General features: G+C 34.6%; 1 pseudogene; it reads right to left on the bottom strand.

The window, feature by feature from the left end:
* Positions 1-3,672: 3,672 nt before the first annotated feature.
* LOC123323194 lies at positions 3,673-3,793 on the bottom strand (annotated as a pseudogene).
* Positions 3,794-8,217: the final 4,424 nt, after the last annotated feature.

The following is an 8,217-nucleotide window of genomic DNA, read 5'->3' as shown; positions in this document are numbered from 1 at the left end:
TCTTTACAACCTATGATGTAATAATTATTATATTATCCTCATCCAATCAGGACAGAAGGATTAAACAATTTGGCCCAAGTTGCAACATTTTTAAAGGATGAAATCAGTATTTAAACTTGAACAATCTGATTCCAGAACTTGTTTGTCTACATAGCATCAATTCCCTATCCCACCACTCTACTAGTACTACATTCTTACAGGTCACAAATAATCATCCAATCATTGATTCTTAATGTCCCCTTCTTGACTTCACTATAATTTTCAATGAAGTCTGTTTTGAAACTTTTTCTTCCCTTGATATCTGTAAGTATTCTTGTTTTTCTTTTACCTTTTTTAACACCTCTGTCTCCTTTGTCTCCCTTTTTGGCTCTTCTGCATCTGCCCTATAAGGGTACATTTGTCTCAAGTCTTCAACCATGGGTACAAATGTATATATATATATATAGTACTTTAGTTTCCTTTAGGAATAAGGCCCTTAAAAGAAATTCTCTGAACAATGACCTCAATACCCTAGTAGAACTACATACTGTAACCTCCAGTCCAGGCACAGCAACCTGTAGACTTTGATCAGCCTTGCTAGACTGGTGAAAGCTATGTACCCAATTTAACTAGATCAGTTTCCCCAGTACCGCGTGATCCTGCATTGCTTTTCTCTGCCATTTCCAATGCTACTTCCTGGTTCCAGCATGCCTCATGCTTTAATTTAACGTTGCAGTGTAGTTTCCCTATATGACTTTATTACTGCAGCTGAGTTGGTCTGTTGATAATTCCATAACACTCTTTGAACTGTCCAGGAGACTGTAGAGCTGAGAATGTGTTCAGAAGTCAAACTATCTTATCATTGTTTTTGTAAGTTCTATGTATTCTGGTTAGAGTCCTTTCTCAGATAAATGCTTTGCAAATATTTTCTCTCAGCCTGTGTCTTGTCATTTAATTCTTTTAAGAGTATCTTTCAGAGAACAGGAAAAATTAATTTTATTAAGTTAAATTTATCAATATATTTACTTACGGACCATGCTTTTCCTTTGAATCAAAGAAATCTTTGCCCATCCCAAGGTCACAAGGGTTTCTCCTATGTTTCCTTCTACACTTTTAATGGTTTTAGGTTTGACATTTAGGTTTATGATTCTCTTTGATGAAATTTGTATTTAATTAGTGGTATGGATCATATTTTGAATTCTGTCCCAATTGTCCATTTATCTATCTTTGCCCCAAGACCACATTGTCTTTAAACTACAGCTTTATAATAAGTATTGTAAATCAGGTAGTATTTATTCTTCTTTTTAATGTTTATTTTGGTTAGTCCAAATCCTTTGCATTTCTATATGAACTTTTTAGAATCAATTTAGCAATTTCTAAAAAAAAAGTCTACCAGGATTTTCACTGGGATTGCTTTGATTCTATAGATTACGTATGGGGAGAACTATCATCTTAACAATATTGATTCTTCTTATCATTGAATATGTTGTGTCTCTACATTTATTTAAGTGTTCCTTAATTTGCCGAAGCAGTATTTTGTAGTTTTCAGTGTATAGTACTTGAACATCTTTTGCCAGATTTATTCTGAAGTACTTCATATTTTGTTTTTAAAGATTTTATTTATTTGACAGAGAGAGCATGAGTTGGGGAGAGAGGGAGAGGGAAAGGAAAAGCGAGAAGTAGACTCCCTGCTGAGCAGGGAGCCTGACACAAGTCTCGATCCCAGGATTCCAAGAACATAACATGAGCCAAAGGCAGATATTTAACCAACCGAGCCACCCAGGTGCCCCTGAAGCACTTCATATTTTTTAATGTTCTTATAGTTGCAATCTTTTAAAAATTTCAACTACCTCTCGATAATTTTGCTAGTGTACAGAATCAACTGATTTTTGTATTTTGATCCCATGTTTTGTAACTTCATTAAACTCACTAGTTCTAGTAGGTATTTTTACAGGTTTCCATATAGACAATTACATAATTTGCAAATAAGTAGTTTTTCTCTTTCTTTCCAATTTAGATGACATATTTATCTTCCAAAATGCACTGTCCAGAACTTTCAATACAATATTGAATGGAAGTGATGAGAGCGGACATCCTTGTGTTGTCCCTGATTTTAGAAAGAAACCATTTAGTCTTTCACCATTAAGTATGTTAGCAGAGGAACTTTTGTAGATGACCTTTATCAGGTTGAGGAAGGGCCCTTCTCCTCATATTTTGCTGAGAATTCTTATCAGAAATGGATCTTGGATTTTGTCTAATTCTTTCCCTGTACTTATAGAAATGATCACATGATTTTTTCATTTTAGATTTTTCATATGGTGAAATATATTGATTAATTTATAAATCTTAAACCAACCTGGCATTCCTTAGGTAAACCTTACTTGATCATGATATATCCCTTTTATATATGGTTGAAATTTATTTACTAATTTTCCAAAAACTATTTTTTGCCTATAGGCTTATTAAGGATATTGGTGTGTAGTTTTCTTTTCTTTTTTTTTTTGTAATGTCTTTGTCTGATTCTATTATAATGGTTATGATGACTTTATAGAATGAGTTGGGAAGTATTCCTCACTTTTCAATTTTCTGGAAGAGTTTGTGTTGAATTGGTATTATTTCTTCCTTAAAGGGTATTAGATAGAATTAATCAGTGACAACATCTGGGCTTTCTTCATGGGAAATTTATTTAGTAAAATTCAATGTCATATGTATGCAAATATGTATATATATATATATATATATATATATATATATATACACACACACATTTGTCTGTGTAGGCATGCATATACATATATATTTATAGATTATCTATTTCTTCTTAAATAAGTTTTAGTAGTTTGTGTCCTTCAAGAACTTCTTCTATTTTGTTTCAATTATGGAATTTATAGGCATAAAGTTCCTCATAACAACCCTTTAATGTCTTTTTAATATCTGCAGAATCCATTGGTAACTTGTGTCTATTCTCCCTCCCTTCCTCTTTCCCTCCCTCCCTTTAATCAATCTGGCTATAGGATTACTAATTTTATGCATCTTTCAACAAATTCAGGTTTTGTTTCTTTGGTTTTCTCTATTGATTTTGTTTTCTATTTCATTGGTTTCTGTTTTGATCTTTTAATTTCTTCTGTGCACTTTAGTTTAGTTAGCTTTTCTTTTTCTAATTTCCTAAAGTAGAAGCTGAGATCACTGATTTGAGACCTTCCTTCTCTAACAGGTGTTTAATGCTATACATTTCCTCCCAAGTACTGCTTTTTCTTTTTCTTTTTTTTTTTTGACAGGAAGTAGGATTTGTTGGTAGGCATGAAGAGGGAGGGGGCAGTGCCGAGGTTCTCATGAGTGCAGAGCCCTCCATTTGTCCAAGGGACCACGATTAGGGATGTATTTGACCCCACAGCCATCTGGGATAAGCCGTTTTTCAGCCACCATGTCTTCAAATTCATCCGCATTAAACTTAGAAAAGTCCCACTTCTTGGAGATGTGGATCTTCTGGCGGCCAGGGAACTTGAGCTTGGCCCTGGGTAGGGCCTCAATCACGTGCTCCTTGTTCTGCAGCATGGTACGGATGGACATGATGACTTGGCCAATGTGGACCCTGGCTACTGTGCCCTGGGGCTTTCCAAAGGCACCCCGCATACCTGTCTGCCACCTAGATTGGAGATAGCATGAGGTCAGACCTCAACATCCACTGGAAAGGGCTGTCTCCAAGGTCCCTTAGGGCAACCCATACAATCAGCAGGCTGCATACACTACCAAGGAGGCTACTGTTTGCAGCCATGGCACACTGGGCCCCCATGGATCCTCCTAAGTACTGCTTTAGTGGCATCCCAGAAACTCTGTTATACTGTGTTTTCATTGCAATTTATTATAAAATGTTTTCTAATTCTATTATGTCATCTTTAATCCATGTGTTATTTAGAAGTGTGTTATTTATTACCAAATATTTGGGGATTTTCCAGATGTGTTACTCTTGTTGTTTTCTCATTTGATTGTATTCAGAGAATACACTCTTTATAATTTTAATCCTTTAAACTTGTTTCATTATCCATAATAATCTATCTTGGTAAATTTTCCATGTGCACTGGAAGAGTGTGCATTTTACTAAAGTTGGATGGAGTGTTACAGCAATGGCCATTAGGTTAGTGTGTTCAAATATTCTATATTGTTACTGATCTTGTCTATTTATTCTATCTTATATTGAAAGGAAGGTACTGAAATTTCTACCTATAATACTGTATTTGTCTATTTCTTCTTTCAGTTCTATCAATTTTTGCTTTATGTATTTCAAAAATCTGTTATAGATTCACAAATATTTAGAATTATTATGTCTTTTTGATAAATAGATTGCTTTATCATTATGAAATGATTATCTTTATTCCTGGTAATATCATTTGCCCTGACATATACTTGGTCTGATATTAGTATGGCTGCTGCAGCTTCATTCTGAATAGTATTAACATAGCATCTCTTTTGTATATTTATATTTAAAGTGATTTTATTATAGGCAACATTGTGTTGGGTCTTTTAATCTGACAATCTCTTTTTCATTGGAATGTCTTGACCTATTCTATTTAATGTGATCATTGGTATATTAAAGTCTATCATCTCCTATTTTGTTTTTATCCTTTCTGCTCTTTGTTCCATTTTCCTGTCTTTTCTGCCTTCTTTTGGACCATACTTTTGGACAGTATTTTTTAGTGATTTCATTTTGTCTTCTTTGTTGGATCATTAGTTATACCTCTTCTTTTATCGATTGTACTGAGGTTTATAGTATACATCTTTAACTTACCACATTCCACTTTAAGTGATTTTTATATCACTATATGTACACATAAGTTGACAATAGTTTACTTCCATTTCTACTTCCTAGTCTTTCGCTATTTTTTCATTTATTTTACTAATACATGTTATAAAATACACAATAATTTTGCTTAAACGGTGAATTGCTTAATTCACCGTTTCTGTCTTTTGAAGAAATTTAAATTATAAGCAAAAATACTTATGTTTTATCCATGTAGTTACCTTTCTTGGTGCTCCTCATTACTTTAGATGTATATTTTCATCTACTGTCATTTTTCATCTGCCTGACAAATTTCAGTTTATTGTAGTGTAAGTCTCAAAATTATTTTTTCAGCTTTTTTATGTCTGAGCTACTTTTTTTGCATTTATTTTTGAAAAATAAGTTCACTGAATATTAAACTCTATGTTGTCTGTCTTTTCTTTTACATTCTTAAGATGTGCCTCCACTGTTTGAGTTTTTCCAATGAGAAATCTGCTGTCTTCCTTATTTTTGTTTGTATACATACCTATTTTCCTTTGGCTGCTTTTAAGATTTTTCCTTTTATAACGGGTTTTAGGCAATTTCATTATGAAATGTGTTGATGTGATTTTCTTCACTTTTTTTGTGCTTAAAGCTCATTTAGCTTCTTGGAATATGGGTGTTTAATTTTCATGAAATTTGAAAAAAGTGGCCATCGTTTCTTTAATTTTTTTTGTTTGTTCGTTCTTTTTTCACTACTTCAGGGATCCAGTTCCATATTTAAAAGGTTGCTTGAAGTTGTTCCGGAGCTCACTTGGTGTGCTTTGCATTCTTTTTAAAAAGTGTATTTTCTTATTTATTTATTTATTATTTTTTTATTTTTGAGAGAGAAAGAGTGTGCATGTGCACAAGTGTTGGTGGGGGGGTGATTTGTAGAGGGAGAGAGAATCTTAAGCAGGCTCCACACTCAGCACAGAGCCCAACACAGGACTTGATCCCATGACCATGAGATCATGAGGTGATCTGAAATCAAGAGTTGGATGCGCAATTGACTGAGCCACCCAGGCACCCCATATTTTCTGTTTTCAATTTTGGATAGTTTCTATTGCTTTCTTCAATACCTTAAATTTTCATTTCAGACACTGTAGTTTTCATCTCTACAAGTTTGATGTGGGTCTTTTTCATATCTTCTATATTTCTACTTAACTTTTTAGATACATGTATTCAAGGCAAAATAACTGTTTATTCCTTGGGTCTGCTAATTCTAACATTTATGTCAGTTTGAAGTCAGTTTTGATTGATTGATTATTCTCCTCAGTATGGATCATATCTGTCTGCTTCATCTCATGTCTCCAAATCTTTGCTTGGGTGTCAGACCTTGTGGGTTTTACTTTCTGAGTTTCCTTATTCCTATAAATATTCTTAAGCTTTGTTCTTGTATGCAGTTAAGTTACTTGGAAATAGATCCTTTATGGTCTTGCTTTTATGACTTGTTAGGTGGCTCCAGAAAAGTACCCAGCATAGGGCTAATTATCCCCCACTACTAAGCCAAGACTTTCCTGAGTACTCTACCCAATGCTACATGAATTGTGAGTTTTACTGGTATGGATCTGTGGAACGTAATTTTCCTGGCCTGTGTGAATGTTGTGCACTGTTTGCTTGAATTCTTTTGAATGGTTTTCACTGCCTCTGGCAGTCTGCTCAAATACAAACACTGATCAGTACTCTGGGGAATATTCAGCTGAGACCTTCTGCATGACCTGGGGGTGGGGGGCTGGTATCTGTGCTGGTCCCTCCTTTGTGGTGTTGTCCCATGAACTCTAGGCTGCTTTTTCTCTCTGGACCTCCACTTCCTCGGGCCAGGTTCTGCCTGTGTTCTTCTCTGAACCATAGCTTGGAAATTCTCTCATGACATTAAGCTAGGACATTTGTAGGGGTTACCTCAGATGTTTTCTATCTCTCAGGGATCACTCTCTTTGGTTGTCTGATGCCCAGCACCTTGATTTGATATTGTTGTTTCCTACAAGAGGGCAAATCTAGTCTTTCTTACTCTGACTTGAAACTGAAGTCCCAGCTGATCTTAATAAGGGAGATGGGCCATGGGAAGATTAAGAAATCTATATATAGTTCTTCTGCAGAAAATCCAGCTTATGGTAAAATATTGAATCAAAGTTTCTTTCTACATACACATACATATGTATATCTCTTATTTTAAACTACATTATCTACTCTGGGGAAGTATCAATTTTAATGAGTACCAAATTCAATTCTAAATACTGTTCACTTAAAAAATAAGAAAAGAAAAAAGAAAAAAAAAAAACCCTGAATACTCTGAGAGTGTCTGTCTTTTGATAGGGAGTGATGACTTTATAGAAATATATACCTCAAATCCAGCCTCTACAATCCTTTTATATTGGAACTATTCTTAGATCAAAGAATTTTCTGACCTCATCCCACTAAGAAAAAATTTCAACCTTTACCTGTCAAATACTTTTTTTTAAGATCAAAAGTATAGTATAACTAGTAGAATACTGAGTCAGGTGAAATGATAAACTCTCTCATGAAATAATTTAATATGGTTGGCTTAGGAAATGTTACCTTCCCACATGAGAGTTAATTTAGGAAGTGTTCATGAATGCAGGTAATGCAGAAACATCTGCAAGATTAATTATCTCTGAAAAAGTTCTCAAAAGAAATCTTGATATAGTTAAATTCACACCTAGATTTTTAATTTCATGTAAAGACAGAATGCTTGTTTAAAAAAAATCCTTACTATGAAAACTAATATCAAGTAAGTAACTTTGGTTTCACTGTAATATCTTTGAACACTGAATCTTTTCAAATTTAAAAGGGATTATTATAGGGGCACCCGGGTGGCTCAGTCAGTTAAGTATCCAGCTTTTGGTTTTGGCTCACTGTGATCTCAGGGTCCTGAGATTGGGCTTTGTGCTCAGCACAGAGTCTGTTTGGGACTTTCTCTACCTCTCCTTCTGCTCCTCCCCCCCCAAAATAAATAATTTTTTTAAAGACATTATAGGGGTGCCTGGGTGGCTCAGTCGGTTAAGTGTCTGCCTTCAGCTCAAGTCATGATCCCAGGGTCCTGGGTCAAGTCTGGCGTCGGGCTCCCTGCTCAGCGGGGAGCCTGCTTCTCCCTCTGCCTGCTACTTCCCCTGCTTATGCTCTCTCTCTCTCTAGCAAATAAATAAAATTTTTTTAAAAAAAGAATATCTTGAAAATAGGATACATTTCTAGAAAAGAAGGAAACATTTGAATGAAAAATAGATGGAAGCAAATAGTAGAAGAATCAAATTAGAAAGAAACTTCAAACTTCAATAGCTTAAGTGACTCAGTGTTACGAGAATTTTGTATTAAAAAAAGGGATTCCAATAAAATTTTAAGGATCAAATAGTCTAAGGAAAATGACCTTAAAGTGAGAAAAATAAATTCTTAAAATCTGGGTCATTTACCCGAGATTTCCTGTA

Source organism: Neomonachus schauinslandi, chromosome 1 (genome assembly GCF_002201575.2).
Source record: "Neomonachus schauinslandi chromosome 1, ASM220157v2, whole genome shotgun sequence".
NCBI classification, from domain to species: Eukaryota; Metazoa; Chordata; class Mammalia; order Carnivora; family Phocidae; genus Neomonachus; species Neomonachus schauinslandi.
Note: the sequence above shows the minus strand (reverse complement) of the source record. Positions and strands in the feature narration are given on the sequence as shown.